The sequence below is a fragment of the Lepidochelys kempii genome, chromosome 5, assembly GCF_965140285.1.
Source record: "Lepidochelys kempii isolate rLepKem1 chromosome 5, rLepKem1.hap1, whole genome shotgun sequence".
In the NCBI taxonomy this organism is placed as follows: Eukaryota; Metazoa; Chordata; order Testudines; family Cheloniidae; genus Lepidochelys; species Lepidochelys kempii.
In genome coordinates, this window is record NC_136384.1 from 51,960,441 (window position 1) to 51,985,205 (window position 24,765).

Genomic DNA, 24,765 nt, shown 5'->3' on the forward strand with positions numbered 1-24,765 from the left:
TCTCTCAGTCTGTGTGTTGCTTTTGCTGGGACCAGAGCAGGAATGCAGGTCAGAACTCCTGTAAAGGGCTAATAAGCAATCTAGTTAGATATGTGTTAGATTCTGTTTTCTTTAAATGGCTGATAAAATAAGCTGTGCTGAATGGAATGTATATTCCTGTTTTTGTGTCTTTTTGTAACTTAAGGTTTTGCCTAGAGGGATTCTCTGTGTTTTGAATCTGATTACCCTGTAAGGTATTTACCATCCTGATTTTACAGAGATGATTCTTTAACTTCAATTGAAATTCTTCTTTTAAGAACCTGATTGCTTTTTCATTGTTCTTAAGATCCAAGGGTTTGGGTCTGTGTTCAGCTATGCAAATTGGTGAGGATTTTTATCAAGCCTTCCCTAGGAAAGGGGGTGTAGGGTTTGGGAGGATTTTGGGGAGAAAGATGTTTCCAAGTGGACTCTTGCCCTGTTATATATTTGTTAGACGCTTGGTGGTGGCAGCAATAAAGTCCAAGGGCAAACGGTAAAATAGTTTGTACCTTGGGGAAGTTTTAACCTAAGCTGGTAAAAATAAGCTTAGGGGGTTTTTCATGCAGGTCCCCACATCTGTACCCTCGAGTTCAGAGTGGAGAAGGAACTTTGACAAGATGATTGAAGAAAACTTAGTTTGATAGCATTCTGTCTGGCAAGAAATCACTTATCAATAGTTGTGATTGTGAAATCCTCATTTCTTTATTGTTTTGTCATTATGATCCCCACTTCCCTATTGTTTGTCTGTATGGTCTCTGTCTGGTTCTTTAATTGTTTCTGTCTGTTACCTAAATAATTTTGCTAGGTGTAAATTAATTAAGGTGGTGGGCTAGAATTGGTTAGAGAATTGTTACATTGTGTTAGGATTGGTTAGTAAAATTTTAGTATAATGATTGGTTAAGGTACAGCTAAAAAGGATTCAATTTTCACTATATCAACTGGGGTCCAAAAGAAGTTCTTTGGGACCCAGCTCCAGGACATAGCCCCAAAGATCAGAGCTGCCAGGCCTCAACACTCTGCCAATGATACTGTGCAGAAACTGGGGTCCCCCAGGCCCAGATGGACCTGATCCTGACTGGCCATCAAGAAAAGTTCATCTGTCTTATCAGGAGTGGTGAGCACTGTATGTGTAGCAAGTGGAGTCTGGTTTTGGTGATTGTTAATAACTAGAGGTTATGTAGTATATTACTGTGTAAGGCTCTTTCACTGGTAAAACGTCCTGCACACCTGCAGAAGTAGTATACACCTGGAGCCCTACATATTGGGAAAGGGTGTGGGTACTTAAATTGACCAGATTAGTTACACACTGAGCCCTACGAATTGTGTATGGGTGGCCCTGAGCCCTACGAATTGGGTAAGGGTAGGTGCTTTTTGCCTGGAGCCCTACGATTTAGGAAAAGGTGGGGGTGCCCTATTGTGTGCAGGTAACAATTACAGCTGCTTGATGCAGTATTTCCGCTAATAGAGATTACTTAGTGGAAACTCAGTGGATCACAGGGCAACATGCTGAGGAGAGGGGCTTCTCTCCAGCGCCCTTCATTCTTGCTCCCTCTATGCCCCTCTTCCTGTTGTGGAGAGCCAGACAGACAGAGGTAAAACACTACTTCCAAAGATGTTTGGTGGCCTCCTGTGACAATAGTAAAGAGTCACAGAAAGAGTCTTTCTTTACCACTGAACAATTAATTTTATTAGAGTAAGGAAAATAGTATTATAAATCAATCTCTCACACACACACACACACACACACACACACAGCTTCACTGAGAGGCTTCTGTCTTGTCTCTTCCCAACCTCCTCCAGCCTGGCTTTAAAGACTTAAAGGAAAAATACATATACAACTCTCTCCCTTGACCTGCCTTTCCTGTATAATCATTATTCAGAATTAACAGTTAATAACAAATTATAGCTCCATGAACACACCATCTTTATTCCTCCAGGTCTGGATATCCTCTGTCCTTGAGGAGACTTTTGTACCATAGATTTTCTTGAATTGTCATCTCCAAAAGACAGTTTAGAGTCCTCCTCAACAGGATTCTTTCTCATCACTGAAGTTGTGATGTGAGTGTCATGGCTACACAGTGCTGGCAGTATGAGGATCTGGTCGTTGGCAAGTATTGTATCATCTCAGTTTTACAGATGAGAAAACTGAGGCACAGAGAAGAAAAATGACCTGACCACAGACACACAATAAATCAGTGGCTGAGCCAGGATTTGAACCCAGAGCTCCTGACTCAGTTATGTGAGCTAACTACAAATCCATCCAGCTTCCCTTCACTATATTAGATTAATTTCTTTAGCAGGTTATAAAGGTTTCTACTATCTGCATTTGAAAAGTCAGCATGTTCACAGATTGACAGATTCCGAATCCAGAAGGGACCAATGTGATTATCTGGTTTGCCCTTCTGTACAACACATGCTATAACAGGGGTGCTCAAACTTCAGCATGACCCCCCTTTTGACAAAACTACTTCATGACCTCAGGAAGGGGGACAGATGCCTGAGGCCGCCCAAGCCCCGCTGCCCTGGGTGGCCAAAGCCCAAGCCTCACCGCTCTGGGCATGGGGGGCCAAAGCTGAAGCTCAAGGGCTTCAGCCCCGGGCAGGGGGCCTGCAACCTGAGCCCTGTCGCCCAGGACTGAAGCTCTCAGGCTTTGGCTTTGGCTCTGGGCAGTGTGGCTCAGGCTTCAGCCCTGGGCCCCAGCAAGTCTAAGCCAGCCCTGGTGACCCCATTCAAAGGGGGTTGCGACCCACACAGTTTGAGAACCACTGTGCTATAGAATTTCCCCAAAATAATTCCTATAGCAGATCTTATAGAAAAACATCCTAACTTGACTTAAATATTGTCAGTGATGAAGACGCCACCATGATCCTTGCTAAATTGTCCCCGTGGTTACTTATCCTCACAGTTGAAAATGTGCACCAGTTTTTTTCCAGTCTGAATTTGTCTAGCTTCAGCTTCCAGGCACTGGATCATATTATATCTTTCTCTGCTAGATATTTGTTCCCCATGTAGGTACTTAAAAACTGCAATCAAATCACCCCTTACCTTCTTTGTTACACTAAACAGATTGAGCTCCTTGAGTCTATCATTAGAAGGCATGTTTTCTAATCCTTCAATAATTCTCGGTGTTCTTCTCTGAACCCTCTCCAATCTATCAACATCCTTCTTGAATTGTGGGCACCAGAACTTGCCACAGTTCTCCAGAAGCAGCCAGACCTGTGCCAAATACAGAGGTAAAATAACTTACTTACTTCTACTCAAGATGCCCCTGTTTGTGCATCCAAGGATTGCATCCAAGGATTGCCTTTTGGCCACAGCACTGTTCATGTTCATGTTCAGATGATTATCCATCACAATCCCTTATTCTTCTTTAGAGTCTCTCCTTCCCACGATAGAGTCCCCCATTGTGTAAGTACAGCCTATAGTCTTTGTTCTTAGATTTATACTTTTACATTTAGCCATATTAAAACACCTATTATTTGCTCACATCCAGCTTACCAAGAGCTCCAGCTGACACTGTATCAGTCATCTGTCCTCTTCATTATTTACCACTCCTCTAAATTTTGTGTTACCTACAAACTTTATCAGTGATGATTTGATGTTTTCTTAGAGCTCATTAATAAAAATGATAAATAGTGTACAGCCAAGAACCGCTTCTTGCAGGACCCCACTAGAAACACATCTCCTTGATGACAATTCCTCATTTACAATTACATTTTGAAACCTACCAGTGAGCCAGTTTTTAATCCATGTAATGTGTGCCATATTAATCTTGTATTGTTCTAGTTTTTTTTAATCCAAATGTCATGCAATATCAAGTCAAATGACTTACAGAAGTCTATTTCATCAACCCTATTACATTTATCAACCAAACTTGTACTTTCATCTATTTTCCATAAACTCAAGTTGATTGTCATTAATTGTATTACCCTCCTTTAAATCTTTATTTATCAAGTACTATATCATCCAACTACCTATCTTGCCCAGAATTGATGTCAGGATGAAAGGCTATAATTATCCAGGTCATCCCATTTACCATTTTAAAATATTGGCATGACATTAGCTTTCTTCCAGTCTTCTGGAACTTTGCCAGTTTCTAAGACTTATTGATATTCATCATTAACGGTCCAGTGAGCTCCTCCTCCAGTTCTTTTAAAACTCTGAGGTAAATAGCTTTAAGCAATAAACAGTGAGAGAACGTCAGATCTGTGTGGGATGGGGGTAAATTTGGCTCCTAAAATGAATGACACACCACAAAATCAGGAGCTATTCTTTGGTGTGCTTTGCAATAATATTTTCTACAATCTTTCTCACTTTCCAGAATGTCACATAAAAACCAAAATCGGTTGAGAAAGCAACTAAGCCTAGATGTTTGTCAAATCTTTACAGCGTAGAAAAAAATTGAAAGACGTGCCAGATTGTTTTGTTTAAAAGTACTTGGGTGTTAAAAAACTATTTGATTTTCAAGCTTTTTCCCCCCTTTTAACCATTAATTGAATCCACTGCTGAGGAGCTGGATTGTTTTAAGTATCTCTTTCTCTCTCTCTCTCTTTGTTTAAAGTGTCCATTATTTAGTTAACACACATTTTCTATATTTTACTTTGTTGCAAGAAAATTACTACTAAATGCACTGTAAACTTATATAGACTTGCCAGTACCATGAAATCTCCTTCTAAGATATCTGCCAGCCTACATTTTAAATCCTACTTTGTGAGAAGGCAGAAAGATTTAGTTGACATAAACTGTGTGATATACTCAACTTGAGACAAAAAAGTAGTTGAAATCAGTATTTATTTGAGTCTGAGGTGCTTGTGCAAACATGATGAGCTTTGTTAGAACTCAGGGTACATCCCCTAGAGGCTGGACCTGAAACTGTTGGCACTAGCTGGATACCTGGGGGGGGGTGGGGGGGAAATACTAAGGTAGGGAGTTGTATATGGGATTTCCAGTGTAGAACTAGACTAGCTGGGAATGGTCACATGGAATGTATTCTGGTTGCCTGACTGGCTGAGCCTATCCTGTGTGCACAGGAGGGGCAGCAGAAGCCATTTTTAATGTCTGTTCCTAGAGGAAGAGGCTGCATTTTGTGTGCTTTCTCTAAGTCAGGCACTTAAAGTTCAGATCCACAAAGCTATTTAGGTACTTAACTCCCAGAGATAGGCGGAGTTGGGGAGGTGGCATGGGAGGGCAGCCCTGTTGGCCTGACTGGAGCTGCCCTCCCAAATATAGAAGTCAGACTATGTCTATGCCCCCACATTTAGATGCCTACGTCCCACTTTTAGATTCCACTGAGATGCACAAAACTCCCACTCAGCTACAGGCACCCAAACTCACTTGGCACCTAAGTTTTTGCAGTAAAAGTTCCCTTCACGCCTAAGTTTCTGCCTCCTGAGCATGCACTCTGCTGCCTTACTCTAGGTGTCCAAACACCTATCTCCTGCCTAAGCCCCAGAGCAATCCACAGACTAGAGGAAGATAGGTGTTCATCTGCCTAACTCACATATCGGTCTCTGAGCCAGCCCAGGGCCCATTCAAAATTTGGCTGGAGGAATAAGTGGGGCTCACCTTATAATTTTTAACTCCGTGATTAATGTCCTCACCTGCATTGTGGGAGACCCAGGTTCAATGCCCCCTCTGCCAGATGGGGAGAAAGGATTTGAGCAGAAGTCTCCCCCGTCTCAGGAGAGTATTCTAATCACTGAGCTATGGGATAGTCTGATGTGGATAGCTCCCTCAGTCTCTACTGCCGAAGTTGTTCCAATTTGGCTCAATAACTAAAGTGTCCCTGGAGCAGAGGAACTGGATCCTGGGCCACCCATTTAGGAACCCTAATAACCAGGCTACAGTGTCATTCTCCTCCTTCTTCTGGCGCAATGACTCGTTATTTATCCAAAATGGAACAGCTTCAACAGGAGAGATTGAGGGAGGCCCACATCAGAACATTTTATAACTCCGTGGTTACAGCACTTTCCTGAGAGGTGGGGGAGACACATGTTCAAATCTTTTCTCTGCAGGCAGAGGGGGTAATTGACTCTGGATCTCCCATATCCCAGATGAGTACCCTAACCACTGGGCTAAAAGTTATCCTGGGGTGTGTGATGGAGTGTCCACAGGACTAGAAGGGGTTAAAGTGGTCATGTCGGCCTATTAGCTCCACAGGCTGCAGCTGGTGGAAGAGACAGGGGGCAGGGAATTGATTGCAAACAGGTTCAGCTGTGCAGGAACAGGCAGGGCCTATAAAGCCAGGAAGCTGGCACTATACAGCAGCTACTGCTAGGAAAGGGTAGTTAATCCCTAGGAAGAGGAAGGAGTGTTTGGAGGCTGCAGGTACAAACTTTGTCAACACTGGTGGGTGCTCGCACGCCCCTGCCCCTATTGGATCCCTTTCCAAGTCCCTGTCCCAGCCCTGCCTCCTCCCCCAAGCGTACAACATTCCCCCTCCTCCCCAGGCTTGCAGCATGAAACAGCTATTTTGCAGGGCAAGTGCTGGGAGGGAGGGGGAAGAAGCAGGACCCAGCAGCATGCTCAGGGGAGGAGGTGGAGGTGAGCTGGGGTGGGGAGCTGCTGCTGGGTGGAGAGCACCCACCAATTTTTCCCTGTGGGTGCTCCAGCCCTGGAGCACCTATGGCTGCAGGGATGTGGAGGCTGTAGTCACTCTGTGGGAGGAGGGTATAGAGATGGTGCACCAAGAGCAAGGAGGGGAACCAGGATTTGTAGGAAGCAGTTCAGGGAAGGAGCAGTGCAGGTTGGGAGAAGAAAGCCCAAAACTGCTGGGTGGGGGGTCCCCGGACTGGAACCCTGAGTAGTGAACAGGTCTGGGTTCCCCTACCAGCTACCGAGAGTGTGGCATAGACCAGACATGGGGCAGTGAATTGGAAGACAGCCTGGGTCACTGTGGGGACGACAGAGAATTTGGAGAACTGTACCCGGAAGAGGGAAAACACTGAGTGACCTAGGCAGTGGGCTGTATCACAAAGAGGACACTGTGGTCCCTGGGACAAGAGAGGAGCTGCAGACCTGAGAGAGACATTGTGACTGTGTGCAACTATGAGAAGGGGTGTTGACCTTGAGAGCTAATCCCCAGAGTGACCAAGAGGAGACACCAGACGAGCGGTGAGTGGAGCTTCCCCATGACAGTTTTGTGTGGAATGAGGCAGACACCGAACTTATTCTCCCAAGAAATGACATAGCCACCTAACTCCAGAAGAGGGGTTCCTGGTTGTGGATGGCTAAGCAGAGGTGCCTTCTTCATAAGAGGGGAGAGGCTTAATACACTTCTCTCCATTGTCTCTCCCCATGCATTGTATAGCGAGCTTAGGCACCTAACTCAAGTTTTCTGGATTGCAGTGTTGTTCCTTTGATTTCCTAGGCAACTAAAAGTCAGGAGTGTTACAACACTCATGTCCCTTTGTGGATCTGGGCCTCAGACACCAAGGTGATCGAGCATGGTCTAATGCGTATATAGTCAGAGGCAAAGTATTTTCTCTGCTTGCTCATGGAGGCTTATAGTCCCCTGAGCTACTCTCCTTCGGACTTCCTTCAGTTATATAGCCTGGAAACTGGTTTGTTTTTCTATTCCAGGCCCCACATAAGCCTCACAATAATACTACTACTTATTCCATTCCTGTTCTTAAATAAGCTGCATATTTTTACTGTTTCCAAGGGAGCAGCTCTCTGAGAAAGATCTCTGATCTCTTCTGTTCTTGCCTCAGAGACCTACTCTGATCATACAAGCTGGTTCTCAGTGTTTGTATAGAGCTCCTTTCACTGCAGCGAAGAGCACAGGTGTAGAGTTCCACCTGTATGGATCAGCTTGCAGAATCTGGGCCTTGGTGTCTGTGAAATGTGCACTTGTGTAGGCCACTACCCTTTTATGTACCCTCATGTTTGCAGCCTGAGAGCTGATTTTATTGTGATGTTTATCATTCTAAATCAGCCTCACGTTGTTGTTGTTCTGTTCTATAGGGGAAACAGTCTCCCCTGAGAAACATCAAATATTGGAGAAATAAAACTGTTCTTAGGGTGAATAGTTAAGAGAAGAGCAGTGGCCTGGTAGAATGCTGGCCTCCCACAGAAATGTTAAGCCTTTATGCATAAGGAACAGAACTGTAATCCTTCTCAGGACAGGGATATTGTTTTTTTTCTAGCAAAGCCGTGATCTTCATTTGGAAAGACCCACTCTCAGTACACCCCTTCTTCAGAGAAGATGGCCAATGACCTGAAATATTAACAACATTCACATTTTCCATCTACGTTTTAATCTGACAATTTCACCAAAGCTTCAAGAGCAAAACTTTAGCGGTATGAAGTGAAATGACAAAATTGTCACCCCTTTCAAGGACTTGAGTTGACACCAGCCTCCTTCCACCTCTGTATCTTGCTTCCCTTATTAAAACAATGATACTGTAATACTCCAGTGCTAATGGTTTGTAACACAACTTACAGTAGCATGGCTGGCTTTTTAGACAATCACTATAACATATACAGTATTTTTAGTTAGAAGGGTTTGGATGCTCCTGATTCGCCACAGGGAGTACAGGTCAACTCCATTTTTAGGAAAGGCCATTCTCCACCCATTTTTTATTGTTTGTCTAATGTATAACTAATGGAATTGAGGTCTCCAGTCACTACAGCAATATGTCTAATAATGTGGTGATTACTGGTCTCTCAATACGGTCATAATTCCTTTGTTTACTAATAAATTCTCTCTCGTGAAGGTTTGACTTTATAGAGCTTTTCTTTTAAGCAAACAAGCCAATTAGAAAGGCCTTCCCATAAAAAATGAACAACCTGATTCACTAGCCATACTGGTACCTTTTCTGTTCAGCAGGGCAAATGGCAATGTTTTCATGGTGCACACACTATGGCTAAATGGTGATTGAACTCCCAGTCCAGGGACAGATGGCATTTAGTCTCCAATTTAACAAAGTACGTAAGCACGTGCTTAACGAAGGGCTAGTCTACGCTGGCGGTGCTTTAACATGGCTTGTGTGGTTGCGTCAGAGCGCTGGGAGAGAGCTCCCACCTCCATGAGGAGCGCAGCTGGGAGCGCTGTCTACGCTGGTGCTTTACAGCGCTGAAACTTGTAGCGCTCGGGGGAGGGGTGGGGTGTGGCTTTTTTGTTTTCTTTTTTTCCCCACACCTCTGAGCAAGAAAGTTCCAGCACTGTAAATTGCCAATGTAGACAAGCCCCAAGTATGTGCTTAAGGCCATTCCTATTCAGTGTTCAGCAAAGCTCTTAAGCACATGCTTAAGTCTTGTTGACTTAACGTTAAGGTTCATCATGTGCTTAAGTGCTTTGCTGAATAGAGATGGACTTAGTCACACGTTTAAGTCCTTTGCTTAATCAGGGTCTTACTATGTGGTGCTTGCATTATGAGCCCAAACATGACCGAATGAGTACAGCCGCAGCAAAAGGGCTGAGACCACCTGAAACACTAAAATTGAAGAATCGAGTTCTCGGGGCCAAAGATAAAGTAAAGGCCCAAGACTTATGCACAATAGTAATCTAGGTTTCAGAGTAACAGCCGTATTAGTCTGTATTCGCAAAAAGAAAGGAGTATTTGTGGCACCTTAGAGACTAACCAATTTATTTGAGCATAAGCTTTCGTGAGCTACAGCTCACTTCATCGGATATTTATGCTCAAATAAATTGGTTAGTCTCTAAGGTGCCACAAGTACTCCTTTCTTTTTGCGAATAGTAATCTAGCTCTTGCTGGATATGGAAGAGAGGAGTGTTGTAGTAATTATGGTGTGTTTGCCATCTAAATTAATGCAACAGGAGCCTGCTGTTCCTCTCCTTTGCTGGTTTCTGTCAAAGCAGATATGGGCTCAGTGGCCATCCTTTACAGGTCCAGTGACCCCACTCCATGTGGCCAGATAGCTTATCTGGGGTGTGCACAAGGGAATAGGGGGTCTCTGCATCCAGCACATGGAAATTTTGAAAAATGTTCTATGAAAAATTAAAGGGGTTTTTGACCAGCTCCATAATTAATACAAGCTGCTATAAAAATTAGTACAAACATTGAAAGTTGCTAGCGAGTTTATGCTAATTCCAAGGGAAGTATCAGGAGTTCCTTACTTTCCTGACACTGTGGCAGATGGTGCTAATTAACCTCTTATTCATTTCCAATAGTCATAGGTATATCACAGACTGGAGATATGTCCTTCACCAGTGGTTACTAACAGTGCCTCATCTTTTATATGCCATATGTCGCTGGACTCCTCTGCCTAAGGAATAGACAATTCAAGGTCGGGGGGGGGTGTGACTGCAAACAAGGAACAGGCACAGCAGACCTCTGTAGATTCTTTCCTTTCTTCTTAAGGTTACCTGGGCCCATTTCTCTGCGCTGGCCAAGTTCCATTCAGAGCAGGACTAAGGTTGGGTGGAGGTGGCTTATGCTATCCCTGTGCTTTCTCTAGGCAATGCCAGGTTGCCTGTAGCCCTAAGGAACTGTTCTGGCAATTAGAAACGTTCAGAGCCCAGGAGGGGTCCAGTCGTGCCCCCCTGTTCTTTGGCCATAACCCCTACTTCTAGAGCTGTAAGGAAGGGGTGATAGAGTTGCTACACTGGTTCCATTTCACCAATGATCTTCACTGGAGCTGGGGATTCCCGGGTGGTTGGCTATACACTAGTGGAGCAGCACAAAGGACCCTTTTCACAATTAAGAATCAGGCCTCTTATTTTCTTACAAGATTGTAATCTCTGGTGGCTCAGCCAATTAAAGAAAATGTTGATTTCATAAATGTAAGAAGGGAGCAGCATTGCCTCATTCTCGTTATACCTTCAAGGGCACAGTTGTGTGAACAAATGTTATCAGTATCACTAAATGAAATAGGATTGGCCAGTGGAGTAATTATGTTCCCCTTCCCCCACCGTCCCTTCCTCCTCATATGACCTGGAATCCTGGCAGTACACAAACTACTTTCTGCTTTTGGGCTCACTGGCCAGCAAGAGGTGTCTAACTTCAGCTTCAAGGTCAGTTTAACTAACTCTTCTTGCGTTTTTGTTCTCCACAAACAGTGGCATTTAAAATGGGGAGGTTTATTAAAAATGAATTCAAAGCACCATGCATGATGGTGTAATTTGACTATAATTTACTGATTTGCATAACTACTCAGACAGCAATGACAGCAAACTGTGTCAGCCCATTATGCGGCTGCTTCAAATGGTGACACTTAAGTAGCACTTTAAATAAACAAAAATTAAAATCTGGCAGAATCATAACATTTCTACGGTCACCCTGCAGAGAAACCACCTTAAATTGTCTGTAAATGTCTGGAGTTAGCTAGAAATGTCTTTATTTACACATTAGATACAAGTTTTCTTGCTATATGGTGCAGCAGACCAGCTTCTTAGAGGTGATCAATATCCACAACTCACTGGCTTGCGTGGGAGTGTTTGGGACTCAGCATCTCTCCAGAAAAGACCCTATGGGTCTGATCTTCTGTTGGTCACCCTCAATGGAACTATGCCAGTTTATACCAATGAGCATCTATCACAGAATGGTGTGGGGTTTTTTGGACTGTTCAACATTCTTTACCATCTTTCCCCTTCTCCTCCTTCTTTCAGTGTAAGCTGATTTTTGAATTCCTTTAAAAAGATTAGATTTTATACAGGTTCATGGATCAATGGAGTTATGAAGAGAGAGAAATGCAATCCTGGCCTCTTCATTCATGATGATGCGTATTAAAGTTAAAAGCGAAATTAGAAATATGGTGGTTGATTTCTGGAGACTTGTTTTAAACCAACTCTGTCTGAAAGGTTAACCAGCCCATTAATGTGAATGGGAAAAATTCCCAATAACTTCAGTTGGCTTTGGATCAGGCTTTGTATGACACAAGTGAAGTGTTATCAGGTAACAGAATTTTGTTCTTTTTGAACCCCATTTTTTATCACTTATGAGGGTCTATTTACTGCAATAGCATCATTATCAAGAACAGCTGGTTAACAGTTTGAGTTCCATGTATGTAGCTACATCATGATTCAATTATCGGAAAAAGCATAGCTTGAGTAATGTCACATTTTAGCTTTCTAAAGACTGAAAGGTCAAGCATGGCCACATACTGACATTTTATTCAAATCTGCTCTATTGTTTGCTATTTAAAATATGAATATATACATTATCTGTGTGAACTTTTAGCTATGGCTCTGTGATGCCTTTCAAATGTCAGTCAGGATCACATGGTGTGGTAGTTAATACCAGCTGTGACTGGGCTCCAGTATTTAATCTAGTTCTATTTCTAGAAACATCACTTTTCCTGTCTGCAGCCCTTCTAGTTTTATCTCCTTTGGAAAAAAACATGTGCTTCCTAATATAAACTATAAATATAAGAGAACCAGAAATTTGTCCTCAGCTACATTAATACCTGACTAAGAAAATAGTGCTCATAAATGACTACTTCTTTAGCAATTAACTCTCTAGCTTCTTTAGTCCTCTAAAGAGAACTCAGTTTATTTTGGGGGGTGGGGGGATGAATTAGTAGTGACTGCAAGATACTTCAGCTTAAAGGATAAAGTGGTTTGTACTTTTAGAATCACAATTTGAATCTCCTCTGAAATTTTCAGAGGCGTGAATATAATGGTTTCACCTCCCTGCAGATCACAAACTCACTGTCCATAATCTGACACCTTTAGAATAGATTGAAAGAGCCTGCTGCTAAAAAGTCAACTGTCCTGGAAAACCCTGCCAAAAAAGAAAGTGATTGCTATAGGTCAGATGTGAAACTGCTGATGAAAGTAGCATGGGGAATTTTTGCATGTGTGGATTCCTACAGACTTTATATACATTTTGTAAAAGATCTGATTGACAGTTTTCAAACATTAATATTAGAGATGGACCCAAACTATAAAACCTAATCTTTGGAGAAGTTCAGATCTTTAAGCTTTAAAAGAGTGTCTCCATATTTATACCTGTGTAAATGAGAGCAGGGTTGGTTTGTTTTAAGGCCTTTAAGTAAACATTCTTCTCCTTCATAGTAGTCCTAAATGCAGCTAACTATGTCACGTCCTCCCTAAATGTAATGAAGAATCCTTGGAGCTGGTTCCTAGTGGGTACTACCAGAATTTCTTCAGTGGCTTCAGTAATTTGTCAAAATGGGATTTGATCATTTAACATTGCATGCAGTACAGCTGATTTTTCTAGTATTCAAATAACATTTTTAAAAAAAATATGGACTCCAGAAGTTGAGCAAAGCTCCTTTAGGAGAGACTACAGAAAAGCTGTAACCTCAAAGCTCATGGTCTTCTAGGTAGCTGCTGTCAATTCCCTGGGGGTTTCAGGTTATCTCCTGGTTAAGAATCATTGCTCTAGAAAAGGTAGTTCCAAATTGGCTCTGAGGTTTGATTACCCTTGTCTTGTGTGAAGGGATAGTGTAATGGAAGAATAGTGACAACTGCATTTAGTTTTGAAGAAAGCTGTGAAATGTATGTACAGACTCAGAACTCTATGCTATGTTTAAGCAGTATGGCTCCATTGCACTGTTACACTTATTCCCACACAATTAACTACTTTGTGGTGGAAATAGCTGTTCAATATAAGTTTACTCTACAACTCATTGTATATTGTGGATCGTTGATCAGACTGAAGAACCCTCCTGCAAGAAGTGTACCTAGCATCAGTTGCTCTGCTGGGTGCTCTTCTAGTCTACAGCAGAGACTGATACTACTTTTGCCTTCAAGTGTTACCACAAGTGAAAATGACCTTGGGAGTTGTGTCTAGTCCTGAAGGTGTTTTTGTGCCAGTGGCAAATCTCACTCTCCAGACTCTTGAGTGTATTCCTGACTTTGCCAGTGGCCCAGGAGCTTGGGTAAGTCTCAGTCTTTCTGAGTCAAGTCCTGTGGTGATATAAAAGGCTTGCTCAAAGGCATCAGCCAATGTAGCCATCTACGCTACAGATTTTACAGAGTTATCCCACAGGCAACTTTTTACATTGATCCCACTGCTCAAGAACATTTCTTGAATATATGCACTGACCATCAATTAGTCATAATTTTCTACTCCTTTTCCTTGTACCCATATTCTTATTAGGTCACATCTTATAAACAGTCCCTTTATGACTCATGCCAGCACTCCTTTTAAGATTTCTAAATTTCACCCTACACATTTCAGGAGTAATTTGGAACTTTTGTTAAACAGCTTTCTTAAATTCAGAATATATCAAAGCTTCCCAAATTGGCTTTCATGAAATACATTCTGAGCTTTACCAGACAGTTTTGCAATCAGTGTGGGGACTCTTTCCTCAGGAATCTTATGAATTTCACCTAGCTTTTCAAAAGTGGTGAAGTACTCTCTTCAGTGCAGTCTCTTTGTATGCAGGACACACCTTGTCCCACCAGAGGGTTCTTTGAGTGGAGGGAGATGTTGGTGAGTTTGGGATCTTTCCATGTTTTTCTAACCGTTACAGGTTGTAGTTCCTCTCCTCCTCCTCAGCCTCTGTTTCTCAGCTCCATGGCTCTCTTATGGGTGACTTCTTCAGCTTCCCATGCAGCAGCTGCTTCTTTCAGTCTCATTTTTGGCTGCCACATCTGATACTGGTATTTGCGCTCTTTTCTGCTGCCCCCAATCTGGCCAGCTCTAACTTTGCAGTTGTGTCACGGCCGCTCATTTTTATGCTGTACTATTTCTATTTCCCTCACCTGAAATAAGGTGGTGGCTGGAGACAGTCACATGTGAGACTCACTTAAAATCACTGTACCAGGACTCCAAGTGTAAACTGCACTTAAAATAACAAATTGTGCATCTATCCAGCTCACTGTGCCGATGTGACCTTGCCCAGGGTATAATCTGGACTGTTTGAACAGCTGTGGCCCTTCAATTCTCCAACCTGGAGGGGGAGGTGCCTTTTATACTACTTCGCTGTGAGAGCAACCACTCCTGGTCTGCTCGCTCTCAGCCTCCCTCTTGTAAACGACTCCCAGCTATAATGCATGAGTGCTTAGGCTAGCCACTCTTGAGTTACACTGCAGACCAACACCAGCAAATTCTCAGTCCCAGACTTTCCCCCAGAAATGTGCATCTTGTACTGCCCAGCCCTCTCTTGGACAATACAAGCTGACATAAAGCCTGTCATTTTATTAACAGGATTTGTGCATGTAATTTTTTATCTCAATAGTTTGCCAAACACTTCAATTCCAACACACACTGGGTTAGATAAAACAAGTTTATTTAACTACAGAAAGATAAAGTGATTACAAGTAATGAGGCATAAAAGTTAGAATTGGTTACAAGAAAATAAAAGGTTTCAGAGTAGCAGCCGTGTTAGTCTGTATCCGCAAAAAGAAAAGGAGGACTTGTGGCACCTTAGAGACTAACAAATTTGAGCATAAGCTTTCATGAGCTACAGCTCACTTCATCGGATGCATTGATAAATAAAAGTAAATGCAACTAATAACTAAATGAGAAGTGAATTCAAAGCAAAAGTCTCTCACCACATGCTTCAGCAGTCCTACTGGTTGAATTCCTTTCAGACAGGATCCCTCCCTCAGTCCAAAGCTGTTTCTTTGTTTCTGAGGTATTGTAGTGGCTGGGGGTAGAGAGAAAGGAAGGAAAACATGGGGCATGTATTCCCCATTATATTTTTTTCCTTTTCTTTGAGAATCATCTCCAGCTGGGATTCAAGAGATAGAAAGTCTGTGGGGATGGGAATTTCCAGCTGTTTCTTTGAGAAGATATAAATTTTTTGCTCACACCCTCTTTCCTATCAAAGAATGGCCCTTAACCAGGCAATGGTCCATTTGATTTTGTTGACCCCTAGCTGAGGCATCAGTTGGCCTTTTGTCTGAGGAACTGTTTTGTGGCTGCTTTTCTAAAGTTGGAACACGTTTCAGTAATGTCATACGGTAAAATTTTATAACTTTACATAAAATGTTGCCACACATTTTGCCAGGACAATAATGCTCAGCAAATTATGAGTTTTCAAATGATACTTCAAAAAGTATACTTTATACAAAATCTATCATAGTCTTGTAAAAGAGGTGAACCTAGGGCTATAGACTGTCATGGTAATATATATATTTGGTGCTTTAAAAGGCTAATTTAACAAAGCTGAAACAGTTATGAGACAAATCAACAAGAGAATTTAAACAGAAAAAAAAATTAACAAATAGGAACTGTTCAAGAACATCTTACTAAATGCCCAAAAAGCAAAAATCCTACAATCAAGAAAGAAGACTTCCCTTTAAAAAAAATAAATAAATAAAATAAAAGCCTGGCTTGGAGGGGAAATGAAAGCATCTGTCTTTTTAATAATAAATGTAGAAAAAGGAAATTGATAGCACCAAATAAAAATTAGGAGCTAGGAATTGTAGGAAATTGATAAGGATAGCAAAAGGCCACACTGAGATATTTATAGCCAGCAGAGTTAAAGACGACAAAGAAATTTCTTAAGTAAATTAGGAACAAAAGGAACCCTCACAATTGTATTGGTCCATTATTAGATGGAAATGGTAGAACTGTCAATAATAAGGCAGAAGAGTTTAATAAATACTTCTGTCTGAATTTGGGCCAGATTTATTTAAGTTTTGGAACACTGGGAAGTTCCAGAAGAAATGACTCTTCAGTGTAGAAGACACAGTGTAACACAATCCAAATGGATAGAAATTGAAGCTAGATAAATTCAAACTACAAATAAGGTGTAAATAGTTAGCAGTGCAGGTAATTAACCATTGGAATAACTCACCAAGGGGTTGTAGTGGATTCTCCATCCCTGGAAACATTTATGTTAAGATTGGATGTTTTTTCTAAAAGCTATGCTCTAATTCAACCACAGCTATTGAACCTGAAGCAGGAATTAATTCAGGGAAGTCCTATTGACTGTGTTATGCAGAAGGTCAGATTAGATGATCATAATTGTCCCTTCTGGCCATCAAATCTAAAGAAAAACATATGCTTCCTCTCCTCTTTAGTTACAGTCCACCAAACTCCTAGACCTCTATGAAAAAAACAGCTCCTTTATCCATGTGAGTATGGGAAAGGGCCATACTGTTGGAAAAAGACTTACACCTGCCCAGTTTCCTGATAACCTAATGAGCACAGATAAACTGCATCAGCTTGACCATCTGATGGGACACCTTGCCTGATTGGCTGAGGAAGCTAGCAGGCTCGCTCGTAAGCCCAGCAGCAGTTCACTGGTTTAGATATAAAGTTCTATCTATATGACCAACAGATAATATAGTGAAAAATTACAAACTCTTAAATGGGATATTTGATGACCAGCTGAATTAACTTACTTAAAACTATTTCTGGAACATCCTGGGAAGTGGATAAGAAAATGGTGATAACGCTGTACAGAGTGCTCATTAGACCAATTATTGAGTATGAATGCCAGGTATTTGGACTGGCAGGAAACAGAAAGCTGAGAAAACTAGACTATATCCAAGCACAGGCATTGCGTATTGTATGTGGTACCTTCATTCCTATACGTCTGTGTGTACTACTAATAGGAGCAGGTGAAATGCCTATCAGAACGAGGCTCCTAGAGTAACCTTTTGGGCCAAAGCATGAGGTAATAGTGAAGATGACCATCTGATTTTAGGGAATTAAGTGGAAGCCAGGTAGGACAAAAAAATCAAAATTCTCAATGTAAGTAGGGTACAGAAGGGGATAAAGGATCTTAATAAAAAGAAAGGATTGAAAGAGACCAAAATCTATAGCTCTGGGAAAATACTCTTATCACTGGAAACCATCCACTCTGAGATAGACAAGGAATTGCATAATGAAATAACTAAAAGGAGAAGACTGATAAATGTATAAGATATAGCAAATAAATATCTTTGTGATAAGTGGGAACACTACTGCCAAATATGGCTTCAAAGAGGAAGGAGCAGGAAGAGTAGGAACAGCTTTCTGCATGCCTTCACTTGGACTCAAGAAAGCCATAAGGCAATAACTAACTTTTGTATCCATCTTTCCTGCTACCTCAGCCTAATTATGCTAGCACTAAACTGGGCTTTAGATGTGTGGACAGCTGCTGTGTCCATCCCATCTGACTCCTTAGAAAGTACAGTACATGCTAGTTGGAGTTTTTTGAAGATATTAACAGAAGTGAATAACTTCAAACGTACGTCACAATCACACAATTCCCGTCTAGTGCCTAAGTCCTCAACTGATTTTGTATGTGTAGCTCAGAGCATAAGGATGGCCATAGTGGGTCAGACCAATGGTCCATCTAGCCCAGGAGCTTGTGTTCCAACAGTGGCCAATGCCAAATACTTCAGAGGGAATGAACAGAACCAGGCAATTATCGAGTGATCAGTCCCCTGTCGTCCTGTCCCAGCATCTGGCAGTCAGAAGCTTATGTATACCCAGAGCATGGGATTGCAACCCTGACCATCTTGGCTAATAGCCAATGATGGACCTATCCTCCATAAACTTATCTAATTCCTTTTTGAATCCCGTTATAGTTTTGGCCTTCACAGCATCTCCTGGCACTGAGTTTCACAAGCTCACTGTGTGTTGTGTGCAGATACTTTTCTTTGGTTTGTTTTAAACCTGCTGCCAAATAATTTCATTGGAAGACCCCCTGGGTCTTGTGTTATATGAAGGCATAAAGAACACTTCTTTATTCACTTTCTCCACACAATTCATAATTTTATAGTCTTCTATCATATGCGCCCCCCGGTTACTTGTCTCTTTTCCAGGATGAATAGTCCATCTTTTTAATCCCTCCTCATATGGAAGCTGTTCCATACCCCTAATCATTTTTTGTTGCCCTTCTCTGTATTATTTCCGTATCTTTTTTGAGATGGGGTGACCAGAATTGCATGCAGTATTCAAGATGTGGGTGCATGAGGGATTTATATCATGGCATTTTATCATCTGTCCCTTTCCTAACGGTTCCTAACATTCTGTTAGCTTTTTTGACTGACGCTGAACATTGAATGGATGTTTTCAGAGAACTATCCACAATGACGCCAAGATCTCTTTCTTGAATGGGAACAGCTAATTAAGACCCCATCATTTTATATGTATAGTTGAGACTATGTTTTCCAATATGCATTACTTTGCATTTATCACCACTGAATTTCATCCGAAATTTTGTTGTCCAGTCATCCAGTTCTGTGAGATCCCTTTGTTACTCTTTACGGTGTGCTTTAGACCAGTAGGTCTCCATCAGGGGTACACGTACGTGTGGGGGTACACAGAGGTCTTCCAGGGGATACATCAACTGATCTAGATATTTGCAACTCATATAGATACAGGCTACATAAAAAGCACTAGTGAAGTCAGTATAAACTAAAATTCCATACAAACAATGACTTGTTTATACTGCTCTATATACCATACACTGAAATGTATGCACAATATTTATATTCCAATTGTTTTATTTTTATTATATGGTAAAAATGAGAGAGGCAGCTATTTTTCAGTAACAGTGTGCTGTGCCACTTTTGTATTTTTGTGTCTGATTTTGTAAGCAAGTAGTTTTTAAGTGAGGTGAAACTTGGGGGTACACAAGACAAATCGGACTCCTGAAAGGGGTACAGCAGTCTGGAAAGGCTGAGGGCCCACTACATTAGGCTTAACTACCTTGAGTAAGTTCGTATCATCTGCAAACTTTGTCGCCGCTCCGTTTACCCCTCTGTCAAGATAATTTATGAATATGTTGACCAGCACTGCTTGCAGTACTGACCCCTGTCTCTTGTGTTACGGGAAGGAGTAAATAACACTTCCCTACTCCCCTTAGTTGTCTCTTTTCTAGGCCGTACAGTCCCAGTCTTTTTAATCTCTCCTCATAGGGAAGCTGTTCCATACCATTGATCATTTTTGTTGCCCTTCTCTGTACCTTTATATAGTAGCATTATGATATTTTCTGTCTTATTCTCTCTCCCTTTCCTAATGGTTTATAACACTCTGTTAGCTTTATTGACTGCCATTGCACACTGAGTGGATGTTTTCAGAGAACTATCTGCAATGACTTCAAGAGCTCTTTCTTGAGTAATAACAGCTAATTCAGAACTCCTCATTTTGTATGTGAAGTTGGGATTATGTTTTCCAATGTGCATTACTTTGCATTTATCAACATTGAATTTCATCTGCCATTTTGTTGCCCAGTCACCCAATTTTGTGAGAGTCCTTTGTAATCCTTTGCAGTCTGCTTAGGACTTAACTATCTTGAGTAATTTGGTATCATCTGCAAACTTTTCCACCTCACTGTACATCCCTTTTTCTAGATCATTTATAAATATGTTGAACAGCACTGGTCCCAGAACAAACCCCTGGGGGGACACCGCTATTTACCTCTCTCCATTGTGAAAACTGACCATTTATTCCTACCCTTTGTTTCTGTATTTTAACCAGTTACTGATTCGTAACCATGATTGCTTATTTTGTTTAAGAGCCTTTGTGAGGGACCTTGTCAAAGGCTTTCTGAAAGTCCAAGATTTCTTTAAGATTGGCCATTATCTTTGAAAACTCGTGGCGAACGGGGGAAGTCCCGCATGACTGGAAAAAGGCTAATGTAGTGCCAATCTTTAAAAAAGGGAAGAAGGAGGATCCTGGGAACTACAGGCCAGTCAGCCTCACCTCAGTCCCCGGAAAAATCATGGAGCAGGTCCTCAAAGAATCAATCCTGAAGCACTTACATGAGAGGAAAGTGATCAGGAACAGTCAGCATGGATTCACCAAGGGAAGGTCATGCCTGACTAATCTAATCGCCTTCTATGATGAGATTACTGGTTCTGTGGATGAAGGGAAAGCAGTGGATGTATTGTTTCTTGACTTTAGCAAAGCTTTTTACACGGTCTCCCACAAGTATTCTTGTCAGCAAGTTAAAGAAGTATGGGCTGGATGATTGCACTATAAGGTGGGTAGAAAGTTGGCTAGATTGTCGGGCTCAACGGGTAGTGATCGATGGCTCCATGTCTAATTGGCAGCCGGTGTCAAGTGGAGTGCCCCAGGGGTCGGTCCTGGGGCCGGTTTTGTTCAATATCTTCATAAATGATCTGGAGGATGGTGTGGATTGCACTCTCAGCAAATTTGCGGATGATACTAAACTGGGAGGAGTGGTAGATACGTTGGAGGGCAGGGATAGGATACAGAGGGACCTAGACAAATTGGAGGATTGGGCCAAAAGAAATCTGATGAGGTTCAATAAGGATAAGTGCAGGGTCCTGCACTTAGGACGGAAGAACCCAATGCACAGCTACAGACTAGGGACCGAATGGGTAGGCAGCAGTTCTGCGGAAAAGGACCTAGGGGTGACAGTGGATGAGAAGCTGGATATGAGTCAGCAGTGTGCCCTTGTTGCCAAGAAGGCCAATGGCATTTTGGGATGTATAAGTAGGGGCATAGCGAGCAGATCGAGGGACGTGATCGTCCCCCTCTATTTGACATTGGTGAGGCCTCATCTGGAGTACTGTGTCCAGTTTTGGGCCCCACACTACAAGAAGGATGTGGATAAATTGGAGAGAGTCCAGCGAAGGGCAACAAAAATGATTAGGGGTCTGGAACACATGACTTATGAGGAGAGGCTGAGGGAACTGGGATTGTTTAGTCTGCAGAAGAGAAGAATGAGGGGGGATTTGATAGCTGCTTTCAACTACCTGAGAGGTGGTTCCAGAGAGGATGGTTCTAGACTATTCTCAGTGGTAGAAAAGGACAGGACAAGGAGTAATGGTCTCAAGTTGCAGTGGGGGAGGTTTAGGTTGGATATTAGGAAAAACTTTTTCACTAGGAGGGTGGGGAAACACTGGAATGCGTTACCTAGGGAGGTGGTAGAATCTCCTTCCTTAGAAGTTTTTAAGGTCAGGCTTGACAAAGCCCTGGCTGGGATGATTTAATTGGGGATTGGTCCTGCGTTGAGCAGGGGGTTGGACTAGATGACCTCCTGAGGTCCCTTCCAACCCTGATATTCTATGATTCTAAGTACACTATATCCACTGGATCACCCTATCTACATGATTCTTGACCCCCTTAAAGAATTCCAATAGATTGGTGAGGTATAATTTCCCTTCAAAAATCATGTTGACTCTTCCCCAACAAATCATGTTCATCTATGTGTCTGATAATTCTCTTCTTTACTATAGTTTTCAATCAATTTGCCTGGTACTGAAGTTAGGTTTACCTAACTTATCCTGTACTTGCCAGGATCGCCTCTGGAGCCTTTTTTAAAAAAGTGGTGTCACATTAGCTATCATCCAATCATGTGGTACAGAAGCTGATTTAAACTATAGGTTACAAACCGCAGTTAGTAGTTCTGCAATTTCATATCTGAGTTCCTTCAGAACTCTTGGGTGAATACCATCTGGTCCTGGTGACTTATTACTGTTTAATTTATCAATTTGTTCCAAACTTCTTCTGTTGACACCTTGGTCTGGGATAGTTCCTCAGATTTGTCACCCAAAAAGAATGGCACAGTGTGGTAATCTCCCTCGCATTCTCTGTAGTAAAGCCCAATTCAAAGAATTCATTTAGCTTCTCTTCAATGGTCTTTCTTCCATGAGTGCTCCTTTAGCACCTCGATAGTCCAGGGGCCCCATGGATCATTTGGCAGGCTTCCTGCTTCTGATGAACTTTTAATAAAAACTGCTGTTAGTTGTTGTGCCTTTTGCTACTTTAAATTCTTTTTTGGTCTGCCTAATAATACTTCTACACTTGACATGCGAGAGTTTATGCTTCTTTCTATTTTCCTCACTAGGATTTGACTTCCAATTTTTACAGGATGCCTTTCTGTCTCTAACTGCCTCATTTATTCTGTTTAGCCATGGTGGTAGGTTTTTTTTTTTGGTCCTCTTACTTTCTATATTTTTTTTTTAATTTGTGGGATAATTTTAGTTTGAGCCTCTATTATGGTGTGTTTAGACAGTTTCCATGAGCTTGCACGCATTTCATTCTGCTGACCATTCCATTTAATTTCCATTTAACTAGCTTCCTTATTTTTGTGTAGTTCCCTTTCTTGAAGTTAAATGTTACAGTGGCGGGCGTCTTTGGTATTTTCCACCCTCGCACAAAGGTGTTAAATCTAATTACATATGGTCATTATTACCAAGCGGTTCAGCTATAGAACACATTGTGATTGGTTGGCAGATATAAACCACAACGTTAGTAATGTCCTAGTACTGCAAATAGTGACTTTCTTAATGGAATGGTGTTATTATTTGTTGTGCACGCTACATCTCTGGAAAGGGCTTCAAGGTGAAAAAATATGCAGTCAATCAATTGCTCCTGGAACAAAGCATAGGACTTCTATGTCACATCCTATTAATATAAGGAATTGATGGAATGTGAAAACAGCTATCAACATAGTGCATCCTTGCCAGCAGAAATCATGTGAGATAGCTAAATATGATGGCCTGCCTAATGTCATTACCATTATCTGTTACTGGTGGAATAACTGTAGCCAATACAGACAATACCCTGGTTATTCTTGAAGGACTCATATTATATTATTGTGTCTCCTTCTGTCCTCTACACATACAAGGCACATCACTCCTCCAGTCTGATCAAATACACCGAATGTATTTGTCCCTTGCTGAAGTGACAGCACAGTACACAGAAGTCAGAAGCATCCCCAGAACTCTCAGTCCCCAGGTTAGGAGATGACTTCGGTGTGCTTTAAATGCCTGATCCAACACCACTTGGAATCAGCAGAAATACTCCCATTGATTTCAGTGGGCTTTGGATCAGGTTTTTAGTTTCTAGGACAGGGTGTGAGTCCAGTGAAACACTGGAATGCGTTACCTAGGGAGGTGGTAGAATCTCCTTCCTTAGAGGTTTTTAAGGTCAGGCTTGACAAAGCCCTGGCTGGGATGATTTAACTGGGAATTGGTACTGCTTTGAGCAGGGGGTTGGACTAGATGACCTTCTGGGGTCCCTTCCAACCCTGATATTCTATGATTCTATGATTCATCTGCCTGCTCATCAGTGAAGAGAGACTGACAATATCTGTAAAATGGGGATATTATTAGTGCCATCGCTCACAAGACTGTTGTGAAAATAAATTCATTGCTTGTGAGTTATTTAGATACAACAAGAGTGAGTTCCACAGAGAAGCCCATGAGGAAATTAATATTTCCATATTCAATGCAGAGTTTGGATGGTGTGTTGTAACTAAGGCATACGGCCACATGCTGAATGATGAGGACAGAAAGGAGTAGAAAAAACCCATTGTATCATAAACTGCTTATTTGATTCTAATTTATGATAAAACATTCCACCACTGATGAGATTTTTTCCCTTCTGACATGCATTAAGGACCAGTTCTGCAAAGCATACTCATGCAAATAAACTCTTTGACTTTAGTGGGACCATTGAAAAATTGCTCATGTGAGTAAGAGTTGCGGGATCAAGCCAACAGGGAAAGTTCTGACACATGGGCATTTTCTTAATCAATATGTATTTTTAATCGTTTAAATAATGTGAATTCTGTAACATTTTCTATGGCATGGTTTCAGGGTAATCTAAGATCATCAGAATCAGTTCCTTATGGCTGATCATGTCAAAATCAGAGGGGTAGCCGTGTTAGTCTGGATCTGTAAAAGTGGCAGAGAGTCCTGTGGCACCTTATAGACTAACAGACGTATTGGAGCATAAGCTTTCGGATGCATCCAACAAAGTGGGTATTCACCCACAAAAGCTTATGCTCCAATATGTCTGTTAGTCTATAAGGTGCCACAGGACTCTTGGCCGCTTTTATATGTAAAGAGCATCATTTTGAAATGTGGTCTTTTCCCAGTACTCTGTTTTTGGACAAATTTTTACCATTGAGCAAAGAAGAAAATATTGAATCCTCTTTCAGTTGATATAT

The 24,765-nt window shown here is 41.7% G+C and overlaps 1 protein-coding gene across 1 annotated transcript in view; it reads left to right on the plus strand.

Moving 5' to 3' along the window:
- Positions 1 to 10,930: 10,930 nt before the first annotated feature.
- CKMT2 (creatine kinase, mitochondrial 2) overlaps positions 10,931 to 24,765 on the plus strand; it is a 35,444-nt gene continuing 21,609 nt past the window's right edge. The window contains exon 1 of the mRNA XM_073344382.1: positions 10,931 to 10,996. The gene's annotated coding sequence lies outside the window, so the exon portion shown is untranslated. The remainder of the gene's footprint in view (positions 10,997 to 24,765) is intronic.